Genomic DNA, 15,364 nt, shown 5'->3' with positions numbered 1-15,364 from the left:
TAAGAGTTAAATGGAGACATGCTCATTCAGAAATATCACAGCTTGAAGCTTGTCTTTTCTATTGCATATTTCCTGGCTGCGGCTTTCATTTAGTCTTTAAATGACTGTGCAGGAATTTTTGGAGGCACCAGCTTCACACCTGGCTCTGCCTTCTCGAGGGCCTGGAGCTCCTCTGGGATGCCCCTGGAGCTCTACCAGCCTCTGCCCATGTGCACAGCTCGGGTGTAAGCTGCTTGTGTCGGACTGGCAGGCTGTCTGACCTGACTTTTTGGCATGTGCACAAAGTATCACTGATGACTATAATTATTTATAAGATATTAATGGATTTACTGTGAGAATAAAGCAAAACATTATCTTACTTTTTGTCATCTCCCCTCCACCCTTAGCTATTTTTTTTAATCTCTAGTCAGGAATAACATTTCCAACTGGCACCGGTTTTGTCCTTAGGCCTTGGGCTAACAAAACAGGAAATCCAATTTCAAGGGCTTCACCAGGATCCAAACCACCAACGCTGCTTTGGCTGGTTAGATTTATTGCAGGTCAGATGGTGCCTGACCACACCACTGCCGTGTTGTGCCTACACAACAGCTACAGGCCATCTCCCTCTGCCATGCAGAGCCAGTATGAAAACACGACTTCAGGAGAAAGCCTATTTAAGTTGATTTAAGTGTGATTATAATGCCTGCAGCTACTCTGGATCACATTTCTCCTGCATCATGATCTGGCAGTCGGTGGCAGAGCTGCGAAGGAAAACCCCTGCCTGCTGCCCATCAAGATGCACCTCTGCTGCTTTCCCCTGCTTCTGCAGTCACTTGTCCTCTACAATTATTTTTCTGTCCCTTAATAAACTAAAGTAGGAATTCAATTTGCCTAAGCACTACTATTTGTCATGCTGTGGGACATGCAAGCAACAGGATTGTAGTCAAAAGTAATGGAACATCAAGGTGTTCAGCCCCATGAGGTGGGGTTGAATTGTTTTCTGGAGCTTTCAGAAACCGGTCCACGCTTGTTTTTAGTGGTTACAATAAAGGCCCTACGTGAAATATTCAAAATACTTTTATTCACTGTGAGGATGAGAAGATTCTGCAATTTATCAGGTCCATGAGCACACAGAGACTGGCCAGAAAAGACAGATGACAAACACTAGTTTTCCTGAGCAGGCATCTTAAGAAATACATGGCATTTGGACCTGGTAGCTATAAATCAAATTTGTCAGTGCATGCATTAGGCTGACACTATTAATTGCAGCTGTAATCAGCACATCAGGATTCTGCATTTTCTGGTGAAAATTTGGTATTCTAACTATTCTGCACTACACGAGTCTTCCTGCTTAGTAAGATTGGTATTATTTACATGTCTTTGAAGAGCTGCTAAAATGAATATAGCCCCAAGACTGCTTTAATTGAGAGGAGCAAAATACATTTTAAAATAAGTATCCCAAAATTAGCGATCAAAGACTGAATTAATTTTTCATTGTAGTGCAATTCTTCAGCCTAAGCCCAATACAATTTCGCAGTTCATTGCTGATGAGTTCCGTATAAAACACTTCACACTTTTTTGGTGAAATCACCTCAGACTTTTACAAACCCATTATACTAATTACCTTTATAGCAAGAACAACTGAAGGAAATGGGTGTACTTTCAGGGTTCAGAGAACACCGCATGAAAGAGAGAAGGCTATTATTCTCAGCATTTCAAGAGTGAGTGGATTTTGTTCCCAAGCTAGTAGAAAATTCAGCTCAATTTTGGGATCACATAGTGTGAAATATAATGTGAAATGGTAGAAATTTAGAGTAAATTTTAAGATAAAAGAATCACACTGCCTACCATAAAGAAAAGCAGGGCATATTTTCCAGAAAGTCCCATTTGATTACATCCATTTCTGTGGTCAGATTTGTTAAAAGAAACAGCTTTTGTGAGGGTGCTGGGAGGTCAGAATGGTGAAGGCAATTCCAGGGAGAAGCCTCAGAGACAGAAGTTGCTCTGCTGGTGTTTCTCTTAAGTTATATACTTTATATTAGCGATAAAGATTTTCTGATGGGGGTAATCTCGAGGTCACAAAGCTAAGGCCACCTGCATTTTTTGGTTCTTGTTCAGCTGAAAGGCTGCAGTGGGCTCTAACTGCGATGAAAAGCCATTCATCTTTGGGAAAAATGGAGGGAAGGCACAGCCCCAGTGTCGCTGCTCACCACCCTTAGGGGCTGGTCCAGAGCAGCCGAATGCATGTGAATGAAAATATCCCAGTTCCAGGGAGACCTGCCCTCTGAGCAGCTCTGCTCAGTGACATGGTGTTATGGTCCTGTATGATGAAACCATCTGAATTCAGGTAGAAGATACTGCATGAAAAGGAAGGAAGGATTCTCCTCTCCTCTCCTCTCCTCTCCTCTCCTCTCCTCTCCTCTCCTCTCCTCTCCTCTCCTCTCCTCTCCTCTCCTCTCCTCTCCTCTCCTCTCCTCTCCTCTCCTCTCCTCTCCTCTCCTCTCCTCTCCTCTCCTCTCCTCTCCTCTCCTCTCCTCTCCTCTCCTCTCCTCTCCTCTCCTCTCCTCTCCTCTCCTCTCCTCTCCTCTCCTCTCCTCTCCTCTCCTCTCCTCTCCTCTCCTCTCCTCTCCTCTCCTCTCCTCTCCATTTTTTATATGGGTACAACTCAATATATGTAATTATGAGCCGGAAACTCATATATGCTGTAGTTTAGGAAGGGCAAGAGGGAGATAAAGAATCACTTGCTGTGAAGCGAAATTTTTCTCTTCCCGCTTACAACAGATCTAAGGAGGCTAAAGCAAAGAAAGCCTTGCTGAAATCAGAGCATTTCACATGACATCCCCGTTATTGCAGACACGGGGCATCAGATAATTGCAGACATAGGGCATCAGATACTGCTCGTGTCCCTGCAGCAGCTACACCCCAGCTGTCCCATGCCGCCTCCAGGTGGCTAGAGAAGAAAAGAAACACACTAACCCTCTACTGAACGATGAAAAATCAGCAGGCTGTTGAACAGTAATATTGTTTTTGAGCAGTGTATGGGAAAAATGTTGTTAAAAATGCAATGAAAATTCTCTTCAAATATGACTTTTCAATGGAAAAAACGTGAACAAGGTGGGATTTGTAGGACTACTGATTTTATACCTCCTCCCAAAAGTGCTTTGTGATGTTTCATGGCAGTTAACAATAATACCTGTGCAACGACCATATCGTCACAGCCCGTAATGGAATGAATGCCACGGATGCAGATTAGGACATGAGTGTAGCTATTATAATAAATTAATGTGTTCTGCAGTGATAAAGGAATTTAGGAAGACAAAGCAACTAGCTGTTTGCTTGTTATGACATCTTATTCATTCCCCCTCGATACTGGGTGTGCTGTAGAAATATACGCTCTCAGCAGGACGACAAGGTTGCAGGTAGAAAATGGTTGCAGTTCCTTCAGAAAGGTGAAAAGCGATGGATGCTCTAACATCCCCCGGGAATCTGCTGCATGCAGCTGCAGCGAAGTATTAAGGGCTTTGCTTTCCTCATCGCTGGCTCTTGTGAGATGGTATGAGTTAGTCCTCTATGTTTCAAGCAGTCATGAGAAAATAAGCTGTCAGTCTCAGAGCGTTGTGACACTGCTGGCATTATCAGAGCAAGCCTGTCGCAGTCGCTGAGTCCCACCAGCCAGCACATCTGAAACTGAGATAATAATTACCCCCAAAAGCCATTTTTTCCCGACATTTTCTTCAGCTAGTAAAAACTGACGGGTGATGTTTATTTTCTGATTGCATTTTGAGTTTTTATTTTCCAAATTACTGCCTATAGATCTTTTTTCCCCTGCTGATGAAAATACGCAAAGTGTTGAATGCGATGAAATTTACTCCAACAGTTTGCATAAAAGCAATAGCATTTCAGCCACGACTAAGCTGTAAATTTCTGTGTAATAAATCTCCCTCCTTCCCTCCCACCCTGTTTTTCATGCTGATCAACTTTCTGAATGCTGTGCGATATCACACGGCACGTAAAGTTGCTATTACGGAGCAGTGGTTATCATTTCCACCATGCCTTACATGTGACTGCGGTGGCATAGCTGGCAGTATTTGATTTCATGCCTATCATAATATCTTGCCTATCCCCTCGAGGCTATTATTATTGTTGGGAGTGATCTGCATGCAGACCGATATTTGTTGCAAGTAGACGGCTCTGAGAATGTTTTGCCTTTTCATGCTCTGAAGCTTTGCTTGCCAAAGCTCTGCTTTTATCCCTCCTTTTCCTTAGAGCTGTTGTCAGCTATCCTCTGCAGTTCCTCAATTTGATGGGAGAGTGCCAAGCAGTGCCCCAGCCTTATCTTCCCGTGGCAACTGCAGTCCTAACAAGCTGTAGACCGTCCTCTAGGCAATATATTTCTTCCTATTAGCATCTCATTGCCTCCTCTTCCTTCTGGCCTTCCTGTAGCTTAGCCACCGAGGCTGTGCAGGATCCCTCACTGGGCTCTGCCTGACTCTCTGCCCTGACCCTTGGCAATTCTGCTGTAATAACTGGTACAAAGTACGATGGCTGGTGGTGCCCAGCTGCTGAGCACCTTAAATAGGGTGAGGCGGGTTGTGCCAAAATGTCTGCATGCAAGAAGAGGAGTTTCTTCACCCTTGTGGTGCGTACATCTTTTGTGCCCTCTGTGCATCGCCTGGGTCCAGCTGTGGACCCTTCAGTGGGGATGGGTGGCACAAAAGTAAGGAAACACCAAAGTAAGCCAGGCAGGGCACACAAAAAGAGGGCACCAAGACAGCATCACGGACTCAGTGATAATAGTGGTAAAATCAGCACCTGGTTGTTGGGTATTATTTGGCCATCGCTGCCCTGCATCGCCCTGTGGTTTACAGGAGCCACTGTCCCGTGCTTTTCTGTTGTAGGTGTACAGGGAACGTATCTGGCAGCTCTCTGGGTGCAACAATATGTACAGCTCACTGATGCCCCTAACTGTTTTGCTTCCTAAAAAATCACTACCCGCTTTCAGATGGAAAAATCTAGGTATAAATCAGAGCTGGCATCACTGGATCACCTAAGATTTACTCTCACCTTTGCCATTTTTTTTTTTTTGCTATTTAATAGTGGGGAAAACAGGTGGGCTAATACTTTACATTTAAATTCTAATAATAAATTATATTCATATCAACTGTTTTCTGGTGTAGATGCCAGAAACCAGCTACATCAGAAAGTGATTGGTGTGTGTAGGTCCCTTTGATTTGATAGTTGGTATCCATCAGTGCTGGGGATCTAGAGGGTCTTATAAATTTTAATGTAGTCACCACAAGTTGTTTTAGATCACTTGACCTACAGCCTTACTGAAATCCTTTCTATTTCAGGATTTTCCCTACATGAATAATATGAACGTGGTGATATTCTTCTGGTACAAGCACTATAATGCAAGTTCAATTGTGCACAACTGCTGTTCTAGAGTAAGAACATAAAAATTATCACCAAACCAAGGGAAAATGATGCAAGAGAACCACCTTTAATTCTTGTCAATTGATGGGAGATATTCAGCTGTCAAGTCATACAGAGCAAAGTATAGTCCCACTTCCTCTTTAATATATAGAGAATAATTTTCCACGCTTCCCAATTTCAGTTTTATGAGTAATTGTTTTATTTCTGCCTACCAAATCACTTACTGTGGGTTTTACCTTCCTGTAAAGTGTAGATTGCAGCCACAGCCTAAAAGTTCCCTTTGAAAGGAAACTATAGTGTCCCAATCTGCCTTTTTGGCTTTATGTCATTTATAGACAAAATTAACAGGATCAAACCACAGCTTGAAGAATCGTGGCATTTTTAGCTAAGGAAATGTTCTTGATGAAAACCCAGATTTTATTAGTGATACTACAATTAAATAAGCCATTATCAACTTCCTACAGATCTTGTAAGAGCAGCTCTCTTTCATTCTGGAGCCCAAATTACGGAAGCAATCTTCATAAAGGCCACTTCCCCAGCTATAGAGCCTGCTGTGATATGATTCATGCCTTTTGTCTTCTGCTAGGAATTTGGGGATGTTTATGAAGGGCTGTTATAAATACCGCATCTAATTCCTCTTTTCACAAGATGCTTTATTCACAAGAAAAAAGAAAAAAAAAGAAAATCGCATCACGTACGTACGTCATATCATTTCCATTCCCATTGCCATCTGGCACTATTCTTGTTGCCTCCTTCGTATACATATCGAAAGGATGTGACAGCAGTGTCAGGCAGACACTCTGGAGCACACGTTGCAGTGTTAGAATTGGTTGTTGAATGGCACACAGGCACTTTTCTTACAGCGAATCTGTGAAAATGCACGTATGAAGGCAGGAAGTGGAATAATAAATGTTCAGGAGCAGGAGGAGAAATACTGCCTCAGAATCCTACTTGCACACTGTGCATTACGTGTGATCGTATAAAGAAACCCTGAAGGTGAGCAGTACAAATATCTCAGCTCTTTTGTTTACTTTCAGACTTTTATTTCCAGTGGGGCAACAGCAATACCACCTGCACTGGCTGTTGATTTATCTTAAACTCTTACCTAAAAACATGGCTCAGATCTTTTGGGCATGGCAACATCTTTGGGACAACAAAACACCACGGTATGTCAGGGCACTGCTACTTACAGTAGGATCCCTTCTCAAGCAAATAAGGGTTTGCAAAGGCTGAGCAAACGAAGATGAACAATCACTAACAGACCCACCGCATTCGTCATGCCTGCTGCAGGTGAAGAGCGACAGCCATGGCTGCATTCATATTCAAGCAGTCTATTTATGTGAACCATTATGCTAATACGTGACAAAATTATCAGTTAGGAAATTCAGATGGGTTTCCAGGTTACAAAGCAGCTGTGGCCACGTGACAGGAGAAAGCGATGAATTTAGGAGTCAGGGATTTTTTTTTATTTTATTTTTTATTTTTTTTCTGTGCGAAACACTTCTTTGAAAAGCAAGAGAAGTAGTGGCCAAAGATTCAAACACAAAGCTGATCCTTTTAGAAAATATACCCAGGTGCAGGTTGCACAATCACAGCTGCCTCCACCATTTCATTTCTCTGTCCACCCTCGAGTCAATGATACCTAGCAGCTACGGCAGAGCTGGACGTGGGTATCAGCAGGCACCCAGTGAGCAGATGGGTTAATGGTCCATGCTTGCTGCCTCCCGCACCTGACTTGGGGCTCCAGAGCATCGATTTGGAAAGGCAATTCAGCAGTACCAGCCCACGTAGCCTAACAGTTCTCAGGAGTGGGTCTGGGTGGCCAGAGTCTGGGAGGAGGTGCGTGGAGACCCACTCAACATGTCCCATGTCCCACCGCTCTCTGGTGGGATAGGTCACGAGAACAGCATTTGCCTTATCCCAAGGAGTGAAGCTTGTTTAAACGAGAAGGTTGAAACTCCAGGGCCTGCAGGTGAACAAGCCTCAGCAAAGAGCATCAAGGTGTTTTTTTGGTTTGCTGTGATTTTTTTTCCCCTCTGGCTGAATAAAGGATTAGTTGGATTATTACACATCCTGTTTTGTGGTCTGGCATTAAGTCATTGACAGGATTTATTTTTGCGAAGGGTGATTTTTAATCAGCCGAGTACAAATTAACCAAACTACAAGAAACAAAACAATAACTTCTGAATTGTTCATAGTTTGTGAGCCAAAGGTTGGGTTCTCATCTTGGTGTCTCCATTTTCTGCCCTGAGACCTTGAAGAAGAACATGTAGTGCAAGCATGCCCAGTTCTGCGGTTCCTCTATCTGATGTGTCAGTCCTGATACACAAGGCATGTACTGCAAGAGAAACAAAGGCTGAATAATTCCAGGAAAATAAAAAAAGTAGCAAATGTGTCACAGGGAGCTGCACGACCTCTGATATCCTTAGAGCATCATTTGGTATTATCAACTACAAAGGTATTATCAACTACAAATGAAAAATTTGTGATTAACCAAACTTCAGGAAGTACTTATGGAGAGTCCCCAGAGTTTGGGTTCTTCATTTGCAGACTCCTGCAATGAATAATTCAAGATGTGGAGTGCCACTCAAACAGCAGCAGCGCGTGCATCTTAGGGCAGAGTCTGCTACGGTGGTGAATGGAGCACTTTCTGACAACACCTGTTGCTCACCACGGCCCATCACGGGAGCACTGGCAACAGATAAACGGTGGAGGCCTGTTTCTAGAGGGCAGATTAATTCTAGATTTAGATTAATTGGTTTTCCAACTGCAGAACAAACTTTCCATTCATTAGCACTGATGTGATTAGGAGCAGGAGCAATAAAGTCTGTCTAATCCACAGCAAACACATTTCCATCCCTGAAGCTGTCAGTAACAGTTCCCCGTCAACTGTATAACATAATCTACATAAAAAAAAAAAAGAAAAAAAAATGTTCCCGAATTCTCTTTATTCTGCAGGAGTTGCAGGGCTCGATACACACATTCTCCTTTTCCAAATGACTTTAAAGTATTACCAGGCACGTTGTTCCAAATAGGGCAGGAAATCACAAAGCTCCCGCTGGTAAAACAAAGATGGTTGAATAAAGTCTCTTGCTCTGAATCAGTTCTAAGAGTGATGCTTTCCCTTGAGTTATGGGGGGAAACATAGAGGATTTCAGCTCGGGCAATGCAACACTGCCTCCCTGCGCTGCGCCGGCAGAGGATGCGCAGCTCAGGACATGCGGCTCCTCCGAAGCCACGGCTGCCCTTTGGTGGGCACAAGCCCACTAGCACACTCAGTAAAAAGGGAACGGGACACTCCAGGTGAATGCTGGAACCTTCCTAATGTGATCTGTTGTTGTTGCTGTTTTCCCGTGCTGTTTATTCTAAATATTCACAGAGGTGTTTCTAGGTCCTTGTGCTGGGCATAAGCTGGCAAACATCAGAGCACTTAAATACCACCTCCCCTATTGAAAAGGGGATTTCAGGGAGGGAAGACATCCAAATAAAACGTCTTCCAGGGACAGTACAGGAGGGGGTTTCTTATTTTTTTCTAATCAAAGGACCATGACGTCTGCTGGGAGATCACAAGCACACACCAGCCTCCATGGTGCTGACACAGTTTTCACATACAAACAAAATGCTAAGCCACACAGGGTATTTCTTTTTCACCTTAAATAGCCAGTGTTTTGTGTACTTCCAAGCATCAGAATGCAAACCTGCGTTCTTAAATATATCTGTGCCTCCTCACTGACCATGCTGGGGGGCTGATGAGGACCCTCCCACACCAGCAGATTGCTGGAAGGGATTTTCACGCTCTGCAGCAGTGCAGTGGCTCCCTGTGGGAATTAGCTGCTTTGGGGAATTTGGGGCTTTCCTGGCCCCATGGCAGGCTGCCTAACTAACCACAGCGATGTGTAACCACATGCTCCCAACTCCCAGGACAGCCCTGTACACCCCCACAGATCTTCCCAGAGATGAGAAGACACTGAACATACTTTTGAGCCCAGCACTGACCAAAGTCCATTTTTTTTAACAGGGATTTCCATCCTCCTATATTCACAGATTCACAGATTCACAGATTTTTCTAGGTTGGAAGAGACCTCAAGATCATCGAGTCCAACCTCCGACCTAACACTAAGTACTCCACTAAACCATATCCCTAAGCTCTACATCTAAACGTCTTTTAAAGACCTCCAGGGATGGTGACTCCACCACCTCCCTGGGCAGCCCGTTCCAATGCTTAATAACCCTTTCGGTAAAGAAGTACTTCCTAACATCCAACCTAAAACTCCCCTGTCGCAACTTTAGCCCATTCCCCCTCGTCCTGTCACCAGTCACGTGGGAGAATAGACCAACCCCCACCTCTCTACAGCCTCCTTTCAGGTAACTGTAGAGAGCGATGAGGTCGCCCCTGAGCCTCCTCTTCTCCAGGCTGAACAAGCCCAGCTCCCTCAGCCGCTCCTCGTAAGACTTGTTCTCCAGACCCCTCACAAGCTTGGTCGCCCTTCTCTGGACTCGCTCGAGCACGTCCATGTCCTTCCTGTAGCGAGGGGCCCAAAACTGAACACAGTACTCGAGGTGCGGCCTCACCAGAGCCGAGTACAGGGGCACAATCACTTCCCTCGACCTGCTGGCCACACTGCTTCTTATACAGGCCAGGATGCCGTTGGCCTTCTTGGCCACCTGGGCACACTGCTGGCTCATATTCAGCCGACTATCCACCAATACTCCCAGGTCCTTCTCGGCCAGGCAGCTTTCCAGCCACTCATCTCCCAGCCTGTAGCTCTGCTTGGGGTTGTTGCAGCCCAGGTACAGGACCCGGCACTTGGCCTTGTTGAACTTCATGCAGTTGACCTCAGCCCATCGCTCCAGCCTATGCAGATCCTCCTGCAGAGCCTTCCTGCCCTCGAGCAGATCGACACACGCACTTAGCTTGGTGTCATCTGCAAACTTACTGAGGGTGCACTGGACGCCCTCATCCAGATCATCAATAAAGATATTAAAGAGGACCGGCCCCAGTACCGAGCCCTGGGGGACTCCACTAGTGACCAGCCTCCAACCAGATTTGACTCCATTCACCACAATATTGATTTGATGGAGCTGATTGGACGATATCCCATTCCAATATTCCAAATATTTCTTTTGACCTACCTAGGCTGTAACAAGCAAATCCAGAGGTGCTCTTCCAAATCATGCTTTCCAGGTTCAGCCCCAGTGAGGGAAGGACTTCTGCTCCTCTGACTACCACCACCCAGCCTGTGGGCGGCTGGCAGGCATCACAGAACTTTACCCTGGTTTGCCAACTCATTATTCACTCAAACAGGTCCAACTTGTTTTGTAAGATAAGGATTATTCTTGTTTTTATTTAATAAAAAAGCACACACATTACTTTCACTATTTCCTATCTCTTCTATGACAAAATCAGTGTTCTCTAGTCAAGCAGATGCTTACCAGCTGAAGGTCTTTTCTCTTACACTGAAGTGAGTGCTAGCCGAGTGCTAGGGTGCATCACTTTTACACATTTTGGGTTGGAGCCTGATATTTTGACCCTGCTAATTTGAGTAAATGTCCCCTGACAGCCTCCAGTTTTCTTCTGATTTCACAGGCGGCTCTGCAGTGACATGCAAGAGGCAGTCCGCTGTGTCTGGTCATCCTTTGGCGAGGCTGCTGGTTCCTTTGACCCAGTGGGATGCTATATTTTCCCTGGCAGCCAACAACGTAAGAGTCACAAATCAGTTTTTAAACTCTCCGGCATCGATTCAGAGATAGGGTTCAGTAAGCAGCAAAGGGTGCTGTGGTGTTTGCAGAAATGCTTTTGGCGGCAGTGAGCAGCCTGGTAGCAAGCAAAGCTACAGATTGCATTTATGCCTTTTCCCGTTCCAAAAATGGAAATTTCTGTTCAAAAATCTTCAGTAACTCATCACGCTTCACAAAGAGAAGAAGAAAAAAAAAATTAAAATGGGTGGCTGTTTGGTCAGAACCCATATGGAAAATGAGAATTGGGTCATCAAGACCTGAAGAGGCACCAGCAGTTGCCTCTGGTGTGCCAGATGCTGGAGACACTTCCAAGCCCTGGCCATCGAGAAGCATGCTGATAAACGAGCAAGAGCCTTTAACAGCAATAGAGAAACTGAATTCCATAGCAACTGCATTATGTCTGAAATGCTGGCATGGCACAATTCTGAGGAGAGCAGAAAAGCTGTGCATGGCTTGGAAACTTGGAACTGCCGCTCTGACCACGGGAATGGGATGCGAACAGATGCCATTGCAGTAAGATGCAGGATGCTGTGTCGCAGAATGGGAAAGAAGGCGGTCGCTTGCGAGATTTTTCCTCTCCAGGATGGGGAATAAAGAAGGAAAGATAAAGGTCTCCGAGAGTTTAAAGAGTCACCAGGGGAATCAATGAAGGGCTGGTGAATACCACCCATCATGCAGGCAGTCCCTGATGCCAAATCTAGTACTAGGAACTTAAAGGGGATAGAAACGGTTCCCAAATTTAGGAAAAGCTCATGGGATAGTTACAGTTGTTTTCTCCTGAATATCTAGGCTGGAGATTGACAGAGAACATATATGGCTGCAGGATATTCTGGGCAGTATCTCTACAGAAGTTTCCTTGCCTTACGCATGTATCTAGGTGTCTACTTCTGGTCATTGTCAGAAAAACATAAATGGGCACTTGATCCAAGCTGATATGGTTTTTATGTTCTTTAAGACTTGGCATACAGACAGCGGCTATTTTTAAATAAATAAATAAATAAATAAATAAAAAACAGAAATCTCCCATGGATGCCTCTCTCTTGCCACGTTTCCTATCTGCCATTTCCTCCTTTTTCCACTGAGCATCCTCACTGCGGACGTGCCTGCCCTCACCTGAACCCCAGCCTGACGTGAGGTCCGTGCTCCAGGAGAGGAGCATCCCAGAGTTGTACCATTGCCATCAGTCGTGAAAATTGCTTTCTTACAATTTCTTTTCAACTTCACACCAGAATTTCCATTCATTTGCTTCTCCAGCTTAGCGTCTGCCCCATTTTCATGCAGTGAACTCATCCTTAAAGTGCATGCAGCCGGCTCACAGTTTTTGCCGTAGCCTGCTGCTGGTTGGTTATTACAGACAGAAAGTCTGTAATATTTTACTGGGATGTTGATAACTGTATGCAGTTTGCTTATGTCGTGCTCTTTCATCTGTTTATCAGCTGGAAGAAAGAGTTTTTACTGATACAAAATGTTTCGTTTGCTGCGGTAGATTGAAGCCTCATCCTTACTCAGGTTAGCAGAGGGAGGTGTGGGCTGGGGCTGCGCATTCCCTGCGAAGTTTTCCCGTGTTTTTTGGGATTGCGTTGCCCCCTGCTGACCGGGGACAGCCTGGAGGAACAGCAGGGTCCCTGCGGGGTTCCTGGGGTGCCTGCGGACTGCAGCTTTCCCCAGGGACTACTGCTGTGGAAGCAGCTGCTATCCCCCCCGAAGTCAGGTTTATTCTTGGGGATTCCCCAATAACTCGACAAATGGAAGAGCATCCCCCCCGCAATGACGTTTGCAGTTTAGTTGACATTTTACTGAAGTTTGGGTTTTAATCAGCAAGTTAAATGCCATTGGAAAGGCTTTAAAACAGTCTCCTTGTCATCTGCTGCCTCTCATCAGGCGTTGTAAGAAAAGCACAATATGACATGCCGCGTAATGGGAGGCTGGAATTTGACATTTCATACAAGAGCCAGTTTTCAAGGACAGGAGAATGAAATTACAATTATTTGAGAATAGATGCAAGTCTGTGCAAAGAGAGAAAACCAGAAGGAAATGTGAAGCCAGAGGCAATTATGTGCTCAGTGTATGAACCACTCCAAACTCATTTTCAGAACTGAAAAAAAAAGCCAATACTTGGTTAAAATACGCTCTCTCCATCACTCCCCGAAAGTAGCAGTCCCGAACCCACACCCTTTCTCAAGAGGTGACCAAGAAGTGGCATTTATTAAAATGCTATCAGGAGATTTGTGTCAGAAGCAGAAACACAAGCTTGCTCTTTGACATGACAGGTTCCTATCTTAAACACGGGATCTCACATGAAAATTGCTTTGAATAGCCCTACCTAGATGTCAGCAAAATCTTGTTAGCAATGCTTATCTCCTATTTGTTGCCAGCTTTAAGACCTGCAATTGAAAAAGCACAGTTTAAGCTCAAGGCAGTATTTACTGTATTTATAAGAACTGAATGCAGAAAGCACAGAGATTGAATGGCGTTGGCAGACAATGCAACTTCGAGTAACAATACAGCAGGCACAGATGCCCTAGATCTGGCTTGCAATTTCAGCCTGGATCATAATCCTTTTTAAATCATCCAGACTCAGGACAGGCTGAGCTGAGCATATATGACCAATTTAGCCGAGATCTAGCATCTCAGCCACATTGAGAGAAAGAAAATCCCTGCAGAAACAACTGTTAGCTCAGAGGGTATTATTCACTCTTGCAATTGAATAAAGCTGTACAGAAAAGCCCAACTTTTACAGATTTAGGCGGTTGGTTTTGTGCTCTAGTTAGGCTATGAAATAGTTTTTTGCTAATAAGTGCCATCTAAAAACTAAAGGCAAGTGCAGCTGCTCAGCCATTTGATAGCAGAATGGCTATGAAATTCCAGCTTAATAGCAACATTATCTCTTCACAGAAGATTTCACCTTTCGGTATATAATTTCATACCTGACTTCAAAAATGGAGAAACAAAGCTAAACATAGCTCTCTACTGCTGCAGGCAATGCTGAATCATACTCGGACAGGCAATAGCTGACTGATGCAGGGCAAGACCCTACTGCCACCAGGCTCAGCATTGCTGTAGCTTTTTCAAGGGTGAGTTCTTTCCCTGTGAGCATCCGAAACATGGGGGTGAGGCCCCCTATAATGAGTCTTACCATAGCTGCAGCTAGCAAAAAAATCAAACTGTTTGATGCTACAGGCTTTTAATACGTTTAATACAGAGAGAGGGGCTTTAGAGAACTGTTTTGGCTGTGGTAGCAGAGGAAGAGATGTGCTTTTGGAAAGACGAACAGTGTCAGTGTCACTTCAGTTAAAGAAGTTTATTTAAATATGACACAACAATTCTCGCTCTCTAGATGAAGATTAACTCCTGTGTTAGTTTTACTTCTTATTTGAAATGTGATTATCACTAATTGCCTGCACATTTTGGAATGACTTCTGGTTATGTCAATACAATGCACATTTTGGGGGGAAGAGACATTTTCAGTTATCACTCATTAAGGACAAAGCAGATGTCACTGCAGTTGGGAGCTATACATACTGCTCATTTTTAAGAAGATCAAGATGAACTTGCTCAAGTTTGTATAATTTCTAGCTCCAAGGCTACTCACAGGGTAAGAACTGATGCCAGGTCCTCTCACCTCCTGCTCCTGATTTATATGTGTATTTTTAAATACGAATGTTCTCCTTACAGGAGATGTTTCTCACACTTTCTTGACTTTTCCACAATGTCCCCGCCACCACACACACTCCCTGCTCCTGTGCTCAGTGCACTCTCTTGGTGCGGATCTCCTCCAGCTCCTTCCTGCCCCAGCTGAGCTGCCTTGAGCTCCACCAGGCCCCATGACCCTTTGTGGGCACCTGGGCATCATCAGGGGTGGGTGGGCAGCAGCCTGGGCTGGAAATGCGGTTGGTGGGAGAGTGCTGGTCCCCCAGAGCCCCCGTTGTCCCCCTGGCCCAAATGTGTCGCCCCCAAGCTGCTGGGACAGGGGGGCAGAGAGACAGCAATCCTCTGTTCTGAGGGGCTTAGAGGTGGATTTGGTTAAATGCAGCACCCAGAACAAGAGGTCAAGTGCCAAGAATGAAAACGGGTCCACCTCTGAGGTTGGTGCGGCAAAGCTTTGCAAAACCTGGGTGTGCTAATTAACCGAGGAGGTAAAGAGACGAAGAGGGGGAGAAAAATCCATTTCAGACCTCTGACCCTATCAGACTTATAGAAATATATTCTTTAC

Source organism: Anser anser, assembly GCF_964211835.1.
Source record: "Anser anser genome assembly, chromosome: 1".
Classification (NCBI taxonomy): Eukaryota; Metazoa; Chordata; class Aves; order Anseriformes; family Anatidae; genus Anser; species Anser anser.
Note: the sequence above shows the minus strand (reverse complement) of the source record.